The sequence below is a fragment of the Octodon degus genome, unplaced genomic scaffold (genome assembly GCF_000260255.1).
Source record: "Octodon degus isolate 3935 unplaced genomic scaffold, OctDeg1.0 scaffold00006, whole genome shotgun sequence".
In the NCBI taxonomy this organism is placed as follows: Eukaryota; Metazoa; Chordata; class Mammalia; order Rodentia; family Octodontidae; genus Octodon; species Octodon degus.
Genome location: NW_004524582.1, coordinates 33,464,356 through 33,477,141, shown reverse-complemented (window position 1 = coordinate 33,477,141; position 12,786 = coordinate 33,464,356).

Below are 12,786 nucleotides of genomic sequence, written 5' to 3'. Positions count from 1 at the left end.
TCCTTCTCCTTCTCCTTCTCCTTCTCCTTCTCCTTCTCCTCCTCCTCCTTCTCCTTCTCCTTCTTCTTTTCTTCTTCTTCTCCTTCTTCTCTTCCTCTTCTCCTCCTCCTTCTCCTCCTCCTCCTCTTCTCCTCCTCCTCCTTCTCCTCCTCCTCTTCCTCCTTTCCTCCTCCTCCTCCTCTCCTTCTCTTTCTCCTCCTCCTCTTCCTCTTCCTCCTCCTCCTCTTCCTCCTCTTCCTCCTCCTCCTCCTCCTCCTCCTTCTTCTTCTTCCTCCTTCTTCTATCAAACTCAGAACCTTGTGATTTCCAGGCAGAAGCTTGTGCTACTGAGCTATCTCTCTGGCCTGACACCTTAACGATTTTATAAATGGGATCTATTTTTATTTCAGTTTCAGTTTGTTGAATGTTAGTATATGAAAGTATAATTGATTCTTTTTTTTTTTCCAGTACCAGGGATTGAACTCAGGACCCTGTGCTTGCCAGGTATATAATTGATTCTCAAACGTGCGGCAAACTTCAGTATTTTGCAACCTTATGGACTCAGTGATCAGTTCCAGGGTTTTATTTCCTTTATTTCAGTTTGTAGGTGTCTTGGAGTTTTCTACATGGAGAACCATACTATCCACAGGTAGGAGAGTTTTACCTCCCCTGCCCATTTGTCCACCAGTCTTATAAGCTGGCCACAGTGTCCAGAGTTATCTGGAATTGAGAGAGGAGAATTCTTGGCTATGTTTCTGGTTTTTGAAGAAAAGCATTCGGTCTTTCACTATGACATAATATTATCTCCAGTTCATTCTTTCTTTCTTTTTCTTTTTCTTTTTCTTTTTTTTTAACAGGAAGTCAAACTCAGAACCTTGAGCTTGCCAGGCAGGCGCTGTGCTGCTGAGCTATATCCCTGCCCCAGCTCCAGGTTTTTGTTGGCTATCAAGTCTTATTCTTTTTTATGAGTGTTTTTTTTTTTAATCTTGCATAGGTGTTGATTCTTATCAAATGTTTTTCTGCAATAGTTGATTATAGAGGGTCCTTCCTAGTCCTCACCACAGCCCAAGAAGTTTATATTTATAATCCCATGGAAAGACATTGGAATTTAATTAATTAATTCCAATCTACCACTTCCAGTGCAACCCACAGCGTAAATAAAGGCAAAATAATATATCCAAAATGGTGGGGAGTCAAGAGGGCTCTGACACTGGCCACGACGATGGCTAACTGGAACAAAGGCCTTTATCCAGGACCAAACCCAAATTTCATTTATTTGTCAAGAAGGGAGTGGCTTGAGGATGAATGACTGGGCGAATGGCCGGAAGGAGGTGAGTACCATGAGCTGGCCTAGGTAAGAGGCCTGCATTCACCTCTGCAATATGCAAAAAGAAGGCTATGCAGAGAGTAATCTGCATTACCCAGTTGAGATAGTATCTAATGTTCTGTGGCCTGCTTCAGCTCTCGCGTGTAATCTTTCAAGCCCCAGGAAGTCATAGCCTCTCATTCCCAGCTGACAGCGTGGAGCATTGGCTCTTCATCTCGTTTCAACCAGGCTCAAACTAGGAAGCAGCAGGTGGGGTTTCCCAGGGAAACATGGTCCTCAAAGACTACCACTAGCACTAGCTTAAAGCCAACTGAAGGGAGAAGGAAAAGCCCTAGCCAGCCCTGTGCATATCAATATGAGGAAATAGGGTCAGGCTCAGCCAAAATGGAGACTGTCCTCTTTCAAGGACAGTCGCCCAGGTGGTCTTCCACAATTGATGCACTTCTGTGACCTTACTTCATTAGCATGTTGATATCATGTATCATACGATTGATTTTCTTTTCTTTTTTGGTACCAGGAATCAAACTCATAGCCTTGTGCTTGCCTGAAATGTGCTGTGCCATTGAGCTATACCCCTGGCCCCAGGATTGATTTTCAGATATCAAACCAATGTTTCATCCCTGGAATAAGCCCTAGTTGATCATGGTTTATGATTCCTTGTATGATTTGCAAAACAGTCACAGCTAATTTATTTTTTTTTACCGATTTTTCCATCTCTATTAGTGAGAGATATTAGCCTGCAGTTATTCATGTCCTACATTATCTTTCTCAGGCTGTGTATAAGTGCAGTTCTAGGTTCCCAAGTTGTTGAGGGCTGGGCATGGTGGCACACACCTGTAATTTCAGCGTGTAGGAGGGTTGTTGCAAGTTTGAGGCCAGCCTCGGCTACCTAGTGAGTTCAAGGCCGGTCTTTAATATGTAACAAGACCATGTCTCAAAAAAAAAAAAATGTTGGGAAGCGCTACCTTCCTTTCTATTTCTTAGAAAAGATTATGTAGACTTGGCATTAATTCTTCTCTAAATGCTTAAAAAATTATTCAATGATACAACCTTGACCTGAAGGTTTCCTTTTTGGGAGCTTTAAAACTACAAATTCAATCTCTTCAACAGTCATAAGTCGTTCAAATGATCTATTTCATATGCACAGTAGTTGGTGTTTTGTGAAATTGGTCCCTTTCACTGAGGCACTGAATTTGTGTGTTGTGATCTTATATTATTTTTTGATTTCCACTGAGTCTGGGCTATTTCATTCTTGAAACTGATGACTGGTTCTTTATCAGTTGTGCTAGGTGTTCACCAATATATTGGCTGCCATTTCATTAACTTTCTGTATTTTTTCAATGTCATTGACTTGTTTCTTCCCTTCTTCATGCCTTGGATTTGCATGGGACTAATTCTTCAGATGGGATTTTCAACTACTAATTTGAGAGCTTTTTTCTTTTTTAGCTTCCATCTGTTGTAGATGTTCTTGTAGTCTTTGTCATTGTTTTATTTTAATCCCACTGTGGCCAGAGAACACTGTATGGCTTTGATTCTTTGAAGTTTGTTCAGGATTTTTAACAACCAGGGTATGATCTGTCTGGGTGATTATTCTGTGGACACTCCACTGCAGTGTGTGTTCAGCTACTGTTGGGGGAAGTAGTCAATAAGTGGAAGATGCTGTTGGTTGATAGTGTTATTTCTTTTATACTCCAGATGAATTTTTTTTTCAGTATTGGAGATTAAATCTTTCCACTGAGTGGCATGTCCAGCCAGTTAAAAAAATTTTTTTTAAGTTTTGAGACAGGGTCTCCCTAAGTTGCCCAGTGGCGGGGACTCTAACCTGCTGTCTTCCTGCCTCAGCCTCCAAGCACTGAGATGATAGGCGTGGGCCACTGTGCCTGGCTGGTCCTTGTCCTTGCTAATTCTTGAACAGCTTTTGAATGATTTGTTGAGAGGAGAGCTGTATTGAAGCATGCAACTATAACCATATTTCTCTTTTCAAGTCTATCACCTTTTGCTCCATGTTATTTTAGCATTTAAGGTTGGTTTGTCTTCTTGGTTGAATTATCCCTTGCCATTAAGTAATGTCCCTTCTTCTCTCATAACTTTCTTTGCTCCAGAGTCCAATTTACCTGATATTAATATGGTCATGCCTGTTTTCTTTTGATTAATTCTGGTAGAATTTGTCTTTCACCAACCTTTCATCTGAAACCTATCTCTATTGATACATCATAAGTGAAGTTTTGTAGCTAGACTATAGCTGGGTCAGGTATTGAATTCACTCTGCCCACATTAGTTTATGTAAATAATTTATATTTAGTGCAATCATGGACTTTTAAAAAATTTTATGTATTTGGTACAGGATCTCACTATGCAGCTTGGACGCATAGTGGTCCTCCTGTTTTCAGCCTCCCCAGGGCTGGGATTGCAGACACATGCCACCATGCCCAGACTCAGGGGCTGGCTCAGCATGCCTGTGGTGGGGACGGTGAAGTCTGTGGGGCCAGGGGTCAAACCCCAGTCTCTGCCCTTACCTAAGCACTTAGTCCACTGAGCCAGCCCAATCAAATTTTATAACTCAAATTTGTTGTAATATTTTTGGTTACCTTTTTATTTTCTCTCTTTTCTGTTTCCCTTTTTTAATCTTCCTAGGTCAGCCTAGAATTCCACTTTGGTTTATCAAAAGTGTTTGTCAGTGTATAGCGTAAATGCCTAAGAATTACTTTACATGTACATCACTTACAGTGCATGTGTGTATGGCCTCCATATTTTAAAGCCAGTTTAAGTGTAGAAACTACCCCAGGAGTCCATTCACCTCTCCTGTTTACAATAAAATAACCTTACTAATGGCATTTGCTTTCAAACATAATTCTGAAAAATTGAGAGGACTGTGTATTGTATCTACCTGTATTTTTATAATTTATGGTCTTCCTTTGTTAGAAATATTCCAGAGTTTAAAAAGTTTTTATTTCCCATCAAAAGTTTCTTTAGTTATTTTCTGAAGGGTCTTCTGCTGATGAAGATTTTTGGGGGAAAAAAATGCTTAATTTTTTTTTTCATCTGATAGTTTTGTTGTTACTGTTTGGTACCAGGGATCAAACTCAAGACCTTACACTTGCTAGGCAGGCACTGTACCATTGAGCTAAATCCCCAGCCCTCATCAGGTAGTCTTGATTAGAGCTCTGCTGTGAAGATTCTGACATCAGTTTCTTGGTGGGCAGTGCCGTTCTCTCCGAGCTTGGGAACCTCGTGGTGCTTGCTCTGGCTGCCTGGTCCTAATGGGAATGTACCTTCTCCTAGTGGGGCTGATGTCACCTCCTCTCAAGGGTCTCCTCTGCCCTTAGTTGTCAACACTTTAGTACTGATGTGTTGTCCTGGCCACTCGGGCCTCCTGCAGTCTGTCCTTGACCATGCAGCTTGAGCAACTGTAGTTCCTCACGGGCTGAGATCACGGCTTGGGGATTGGGTGGTGAGAGCTCCTCTTTTTTTTGTTTTAAAGAGAAAAAACAATAAAAGCAATGATTTTCAAAGTTTCAAAACAAGATAGTAGAAGAGTAACAATAGTTAATACATTCGTCGTTATCTTCAAAGTACTTGCTCAGATTACAAGATATAGACATGAAAAATTGATTAAATGATACAAGCATTAACTTTTCAGTGAACTAATTGAAATCAGTAGCATAACTATCTTAACTACCAGATACACTGCTGGCACATGGCTGCGGTGGCTGTCTGTGTGGGGTGGGAAGGGTCTCTTCTTAGAAGGGCACACTAATGCTGCCATGGTTCACCGTCATCACCTCACCGAGCCTGTCACCATCCAGAGTCCTTATCTTGAGATGCCATCACCATGTGGGCTAGGAATTCAACACACCATTAGGGGTAGGGGTGTCGGATATGTTGATTCCTGTGTCTTCCTTTGGTTTACTCTAACTCTTGAATCTGAAAGTTTGCAGGGGCCGACATTAGTTGTTTCTCCAGCCCTTTCTTTTTCTTTTTTTTTTCCATAATTTTATTGAGAAACAAATAGCAATGAGACAGTTTCAAATCAAATTGGGAGGACAGTTTCTATAATTAACACATTGCATACATTCTTCCTAGGGGTTAATTGCTGTACAAGATGCAAACATGATATCCTATTTACAAACACTATTAGAACAAATCCCTCTATACATTGAGAATGTAACTATATATCTATCCTAACCACTTTGAATACACAGATACAAAATGGACATTCATCTGTATCCCCTTTTTTTGTTAAGTTCCATCATTTAAATATTATAGGTGTATAAACTCAGCAAAATATTCTAAAAGAGTTCAGTAGCCCATAATAGTATTGGGTCTTATGCTTCACTGGCAATGTCAGAAATTGTTGACCTGAGTCCCCTACAGCTCAACATAACAGCATGGCTTTACTTCTTATACTTCGTTTTTATACTTTTCTACTGGATAGTTAAGACCAAGGTAAAGCAGGACCTATGCAACAAGAGTTGTAGCTTTTGGGTCTGATAAGGTCAGTCAAATTCCCTCAGGATTTATCCTGAGATCCTATACCTCAGATTGTAGAACCTTTGTCAGTGTCAGCCATGTGGATGAGTCACGGCTATTGCTTGGCCAATGTGCTCTCTGTGAAAGCCTGAGAGAGTGTCTTCTCTCCATGGGACTCTCCTTAGGCACACTCTACGTCATCGATCACTTTCCTCTTTGACCCCATAATCTCCTTGATCAGAAAATTTGGGACACTACCGAGTTACATGACGTAACAGTACAAGTTCTCATATGTCCTGAATTTTAATTGACCTTGGAAGGCTAGGGCCAAAATGTTTCTCCAACTCTTTCTTTCTTTCTTTCTTTCTTTCTTTCTTTCTTTCTTCCTTTCTACTGGGAATTGAACTCAGGACCTTTTACTTGCCAGGCAGGCACTGATATAGTTTGTGTCTAGTTGTCCCCCCAAAGTCTCATGTAAGTTATGGGCAGACGTGGCTGGAGGAGCAAGGCGTGCTGGAGAGGTGGGGCCAGAGATGCACGAGCCATTAAACTGGCTGGCCTGTGCTTCCTCAGATATGTGGGGAGATAGAAAGGGATAGAAAGCTTTCGTCCTGGGCACGGCAGCACCCTGAGCTCTCCTCCAGTGTGTTGAAACTTCCAGTAACTGCGAGCTATATAAACCTTTCCTTCCCTCATTTTGAGTGTTGGATATTTGTCCCAGCAACAAGAAAAAAGTAACTAAGACAGGCACTGTGCCACTGAGCTCTGTCCCCAGCCCCTCTCTAGCCCACTCCTTCCTTTCTCATTCTGGTATTCTGATGGCACACAGTGGGGCCTTTGGCTGTGGCTCCATCCCTTCCTGGGACTTTTTGGTATGAATCCTCTCTCTCCTTCTCAGGTGCGATTTTGAGCTGCTTCATCTTCATGCTTCCTACCTCTTGCTTCTCTGTTCTCTACCTGAGCCTAGTAAGCTTAAAAAGCTTTTATTGTTCTTTTCCTCTTTCTCTTCCTCCTCCTCCTCCTCCTCCTCCTTTTGTCTTTTTGAGAAAGGGTCTCACTCTGCAGCTCAGGTTGGCCTTGAGCTCATTGTGTAGCCCAAGCTGGTCTTGAACTCAAAGCGGTTCTCCTGCCTCAGCTTCCTAAGTACTGGGATTATAGTCATGTGCCACCATACCTGGCTTCTTTTTCTTTACTTCTCTCTTCCATTTTCTCATGAAATGTTCTACTTTTCAGCTGTTTTAGCCTTGGGTTTTTGTTTGGTTGGTTTAGTGGTGCTGGAGATCAAACCCAGGGCCTTTTGCATGCAACACAAGAGCTCTACCACTGAGCCACATCCCCAGTCCTAGCCTTCTTTGTGATTGTTTGTTGGAGCATTTTTAAGATGCTTTCTTTAAAATTCACATCAAATAATTCCAATATCTGTGTCATTTGGCCTTGGGACTTTTTGTTTTCTGTCTTGTTCAAGGTGATATTTGCCAGCTTCTTGGTATAATGCATGTTTTTCAATTATATCCTTAAAATTGACCGGGGGAGGTGGTACATACCTGTAATCTCAGCACTCAGGAAGCTGAGGCAGGAGGATCATTGTGGAGACCAGCCTGGGATAGAAAGTGAGCTCAAGGCCAACCTGAACTGCATAGTAAAATCTTGTCTCGAAAAGATAAGGAAGAGAGAGAGAGAGAGAGAGAGAGAGAGAGAGAGAGAGAGAGAGAATTGAAATTGTTCCATACGTATGATCAGAGCATAAAAAGGTAAGGAAGTGGCAAAAGCAGCCTCAAGAACTTCATAGATACATAGAAATTAAATAGCACCCTCTTGGACAAACAGTGGGTCACAGATGAAGTTAAAGAAGAAAGTATACAGTTTCTGCTATTAAATGATAACAACGTAACATGCCAGAACCTATGGACACAAGAAAGCAGTGGAGAAATTCGTAGCAGTAAATACTCATACCAGGAATACAGAGCAAGCGCAAACAAATAACTTGATATTAAACTTCAAACTGCTAAAAAAGGAAGACTAGGCTAGGCCAAAAGCTCATACAAGGGAGGAGATTATAAAGAGCACAGCCAAAATTAATACATTGGAGACAAATAAACGAAAACAAAAATGAAGAATCAATGAACGGAAGAGTTGGTTCTTTGAAAGATTAAATAAAATTGACAAACCCTTATCAAGCCTGATCAAATCCATACAATTAGGAATGGAAAGGATGAAATCACAACAGATCCCGAGGAAGCAAGCGTTACTGTCTTGGTTACTTTTCCTCATGGATGAGAAGGATACATCACGCCCATAATTAAGGAAGGAAAGGTTTAGTTAGATCACCCTGTAGAGGTTTCAGTCCATACTCAGCTGGATCCAAGGCAGACTGGCATATGGAAGAGGGCAACCGTTCATGAAAACAACAAAATCAAAGTGGAGGATTGTGGCCAGGGATATAGCTCAGTGGCATAAGTGCCTGCCTGGCAAGCACAAGGTCCCAAGTTCAATACCCAATACATGGTACTGAAAAAACAGGAGCAAGCCTCTTTCTCCCCTTATACTGCATGCAGAAGGGACAGAAGGCATTCAGTTTTGTCCCTTTAGTATGATGTTGGCTTGGTAGATGGCTTTTATCCAATTAAGATAAAGACCATCTATCCCGATTTTCTGTAGGGTTTTTATCATGAATGGGTGCTGGACTTTGTCAAAAGATTTTTCTGCATCTATTGAGAGAGATGATCATACAATTTTTGTCCACTCCAGGGTGGGTGTAGCACTCACACCCATAATCCCAGAATTGGACCATTAATCAGTCAAAAACTCTAGAACCATGCTTCATGACTTCTTGAGATTTTGGGGGATATCTAGACACAAACCATAAAATTATTCTGATACCAAAACCAGAGAAGGAACCAACTAAGAAAGAGAATTACAGGCCAATCTCCCTAAAGAACATAGATGCAAAAATCCTCAGTAAGATACTGGCAAGCAGATTACAGCAAATCATCAAGAAGATTATATATCATGACCAAGTGGGATTCATCTCAGGGATTCAGGGATGGTTCAATATGTATAAATCAATAAATGTAATATGCCTTATTAACAGAGGCAAGGACAAAAATCATATGATCGTCTATCTCAAAATATGCAGAAAAATCTTTTAACAAAGTCTGGCACCCATTCATGATAAAAACCCTACAGAAAATTGGAATAGATGGTCTTTATCTTAATCTGATGAAAAGTCATCTACCAAGCCAACATCATACTAAATGTACAAAAACTGAATGCTTTCTGTCTAAAATCAGGAACAAAGGGCCGGGGAGATGGCTCAGTGGAATAAGCGCTTCCCTGGCAAGCGCAAGGGCCTGAGTTCAGTGCCTGGTTCCACAAAAAAATAAAAAATAATAAATAAATAAAACTTGCAGTAAAAATGCCAAACACTGCAATACCTTAAAATCAGGAACAAGACAAGGATGTCCACTGTCTCCACCCTTTTTCAATATAGTCCTCAAAACTTTAGCCAGAGCAGTTAGACAAGAGAAAGAAATAAAAGGAATAACAATAGGAAAGGAATAAGTTAAATAATCATTATTTGCAAATGACATGATACTCAACATAGAAAACCCCCAAAACCCCACTAAAAAACTCCTAGATTTAATAAATAAATTCAGTAGCATAGCTGGATACAAAGTCAACACTCAAAAATCAGTAGCCTTCCTGTACATGAATAACAGATTCACTGGAGAGAAATTAGGGAAACAACACCTTTCACAGTAGCATCCTCCCAAAAATTAAATTTCTGGGAATCAATCTAACCAAGGGTGTGAACGGTCCCTACATTGAAAACTACAGGGCTGGTGAGATGGCTCAGTGGTCTAAAGCATCTACTTAGAACAAGCTCAACAAAGCACAGGGACCGCGGTTCAATCCCCCAGCACCACATGCCAGCCAGCTCTGCCCCCTGGTGGGCTGAGCTGGCCACACACACACACACACACGCACACACAAATAAATAAAATTTAAAAAGAAAACTACAGTGCTTTGAAAAAGGAAATTGAAGAGAGTACCAGGAAATGGAAAGATGTCTCCAGCTCTTCAGTAGGAAGGATCAGTGCAGTGAAAATGGCTCTACTTCCAAAACTGTCATGTGGACTTAACGCAATTCTGATCAAAACTCCAATAGCATATCTCAGAGAATTAGAGAAAATAATTCAAAAATACATTTGAACTAGGAGAGACCTAGAATAGAAAAAGTAATTCTTGCCAACAAGGACAAGACGAGCAGCATCACAATCCCTGACTTGGAATTATACTACAGGGTCAGGCAGATAGCACCCGCCTGGCCAGCGCAAGGACCCAGGTTCGATCCTCAGGGCTGCATGGTATACTGGCCCCGCACCGTGCCAGCCACTGGGCATGGCGGCACACACCTGTCGCCCCAGTGCTGGGGAGTATCACAGTGAGTCTGAGCTGAGCAGCAAGACCCTGTGCCAAATAAATAAATACTTTTTAAAAGAAATTATATTATAAAGTACTCTGATAAAAACTGAGGGGAAAAAAGAACTGAGTATCAATGGAACAGATTAGAAAATGCAGATATGACTCCAGATATACTGAGCCACCTTATCTTTTTTTTTTTTTTTTTTTTCAAACAGGGCAGCTTTTATCTGAGAATCAGAGTAGCTTCTATGCAAATGAACACATGTTTTGATGGCTCTGCAAGGTGTGTACTCAATTACTGTTTAGTATTTTCCCTGGGCATCACACACTCTGGGGCTGGGGTAGGAAGGCAAGATTTATTTGTAAGTTACAGCAAGATGAACGTGGATTAGATCTAAAAACAGACTTCCTGGTTGGGATGTTATTAGACACCTTATCTTTGATAAACGTGCCAAACACATTCACTGGAAGAAAAACAGACCCTTTAATAAATGATATTTGAAAACCTGGCTGTGCACATGCTGAAGATTACAGTTGAACCCATATCTTTCACCATGCACTAAGCTAAATTCAAAATGGATCAAAAATCTAAATATTATGACAGAAACACTAAATGTGCGGGAAGCTACAATAGATAAAACCCCTGCGGACATGGGCACAGGCACAGCTCTGCGAGTGGATAACGGGAAGGCCACGCTGAGCGCGACTGCTACCCCGCCTAAGGGCTTGTGGCCTGGATGGGCTGCTGCCACCACCCGCTGCCTGCTGCTGCTGCATTCCTTCTCTGCCTTGCTGCCTTCTGCCCACCAGGAACTGCTTCTCCTCTGTGAGTCCCTCTGCCATCCCACCCTGATAGACTGAAACCTCCATAAACTGCGCTACCATGAATCTTTCCCCCTTTGAATTTGAGTGTCAGGTATTTTGTCTCAGCGATGAGAAAAGCGACTAAGACACTGGATTTCCCCTTGCTGAGCAGCAGCCTGAAGCAGCCCCTCACACTGATGGTCCTTTGGTCCCCTCTTGCCTCATATAATAAAATTATTTTGTTCTGGAATTCTTTTTTTTTTTTTTTTTTCCCCCAGAACCGAGGATTGAACTCAGGCCCTTGCGCCTGCCAGGGAAGCGCTTATTCCACTGAGCCATCTCCTTGCCCCATAAAATTATTTTGTAAAGAGGAATAACCCCAACCTTCAGCTCACCTTTGCTGATGTCTTGAGGTGGTTACATGGGGCCCAAACGGGTGCCTGTGGGTAGACAGAGACAGGAGGCTCATCAGAGGGCCGTAATTAGCACAATTTCTGGATGTTTTCATTTCCTCCTGCCTGCTCCATTGTCACTGTTCTCCACACAGTTCACGTTTTGTTTTGTTTTGTTTTGTTTTGTTTTGTTTTGTTTTGTTTTTAGCAGAACCGTGGATTGAACTCAGGCCCTTGCACTTGCCAGGGAAGCACTTAATCCACTGAGCCATCTCCCTGGCTCTAGTTCCACTTATTTTTACAGAAAGAAAAAAGTCTTTCATATAAAAAATAATCTTTCCATGTGTTAAATTGTCATTCTGTGTACTCGAATGGCTAGCCTGCACTGGGCGCCACAGGTTTCGTGTCCTCAAGCCAGGCTCCCCCTTGTCCCGCTTCTCCTGTGGCATAGGACAGTGCCTGGGCTCACTGTGAATTTGTGTCCTTCAGCCTGGTGTGGTAGCTTCTGGGACATTTGCACAGAATTCTAAACAAAGTTGTCCTTGGTCACCTCTGGTAGTGTTGGCGAGACACCAAGTAACAGTGAAGAGGATGAGAAGAGAGGCATAGCCTCCGTCCTGGCTGCCACAGGATCAATGGGAGGCCACAAGAACGCCAGGTATCTCTGAGATGTTCCATTTCCAGATGTCCTGAGGACATTTAGGGGGTACCTCAAAGAAATATTCATGTTGTTTAAAGCACTTTAAATTCTTTGTATTTTTAGACACTTGCAAGCCTGTACAAATTTGAGACTCTACTTACATTTCTTTGGAAAATACTGTTGGGATTTTGATAGGAATTGGGTTGAATCTGTGGACTTAGGGTGGCACTGACATTTCAGGAAAATTACCTCTCCTGGCGCATGGGTATGGGATGTCTTCCCATTTATTTGGATATTCTTTAGTTTCTTTTTGCAATCTTTTACAGCTTTCATCCAAACAATCTTTCACTGTCTTCATTAAATTTATTCTCAATTATCTATTCCTTTAGATGCCATTGTGAAACAGGATTAGGGTGAATCAGCAAGTGGGGCAAGACTTGTCAATCATGGAGATCCGACATACATGTGCCCAAGCCCTGCACCTGGGGCCAATCAGAAAGTGCTGTCTTCAGATCATTTGGCATAAGATTAAGCAGGTTTCTGAGAGGCTAGCCTAGATCTGATGTCAGCCCAAGAAATGGGGGGAGGGAGAATTGTACAAAAGACATTGACCATTAACCTCCTGGCCTCTGCGCTCTCTTTCTCAGCGGTCTATTGTCTCTCTGCAAAGCATACTTCTTCTTCTTCTTCTTCTTCTTCTTCTTCTTCTTCTTCTTCTTCTTCTTCTTCTTCTTCTTCTTCTTCTTCTT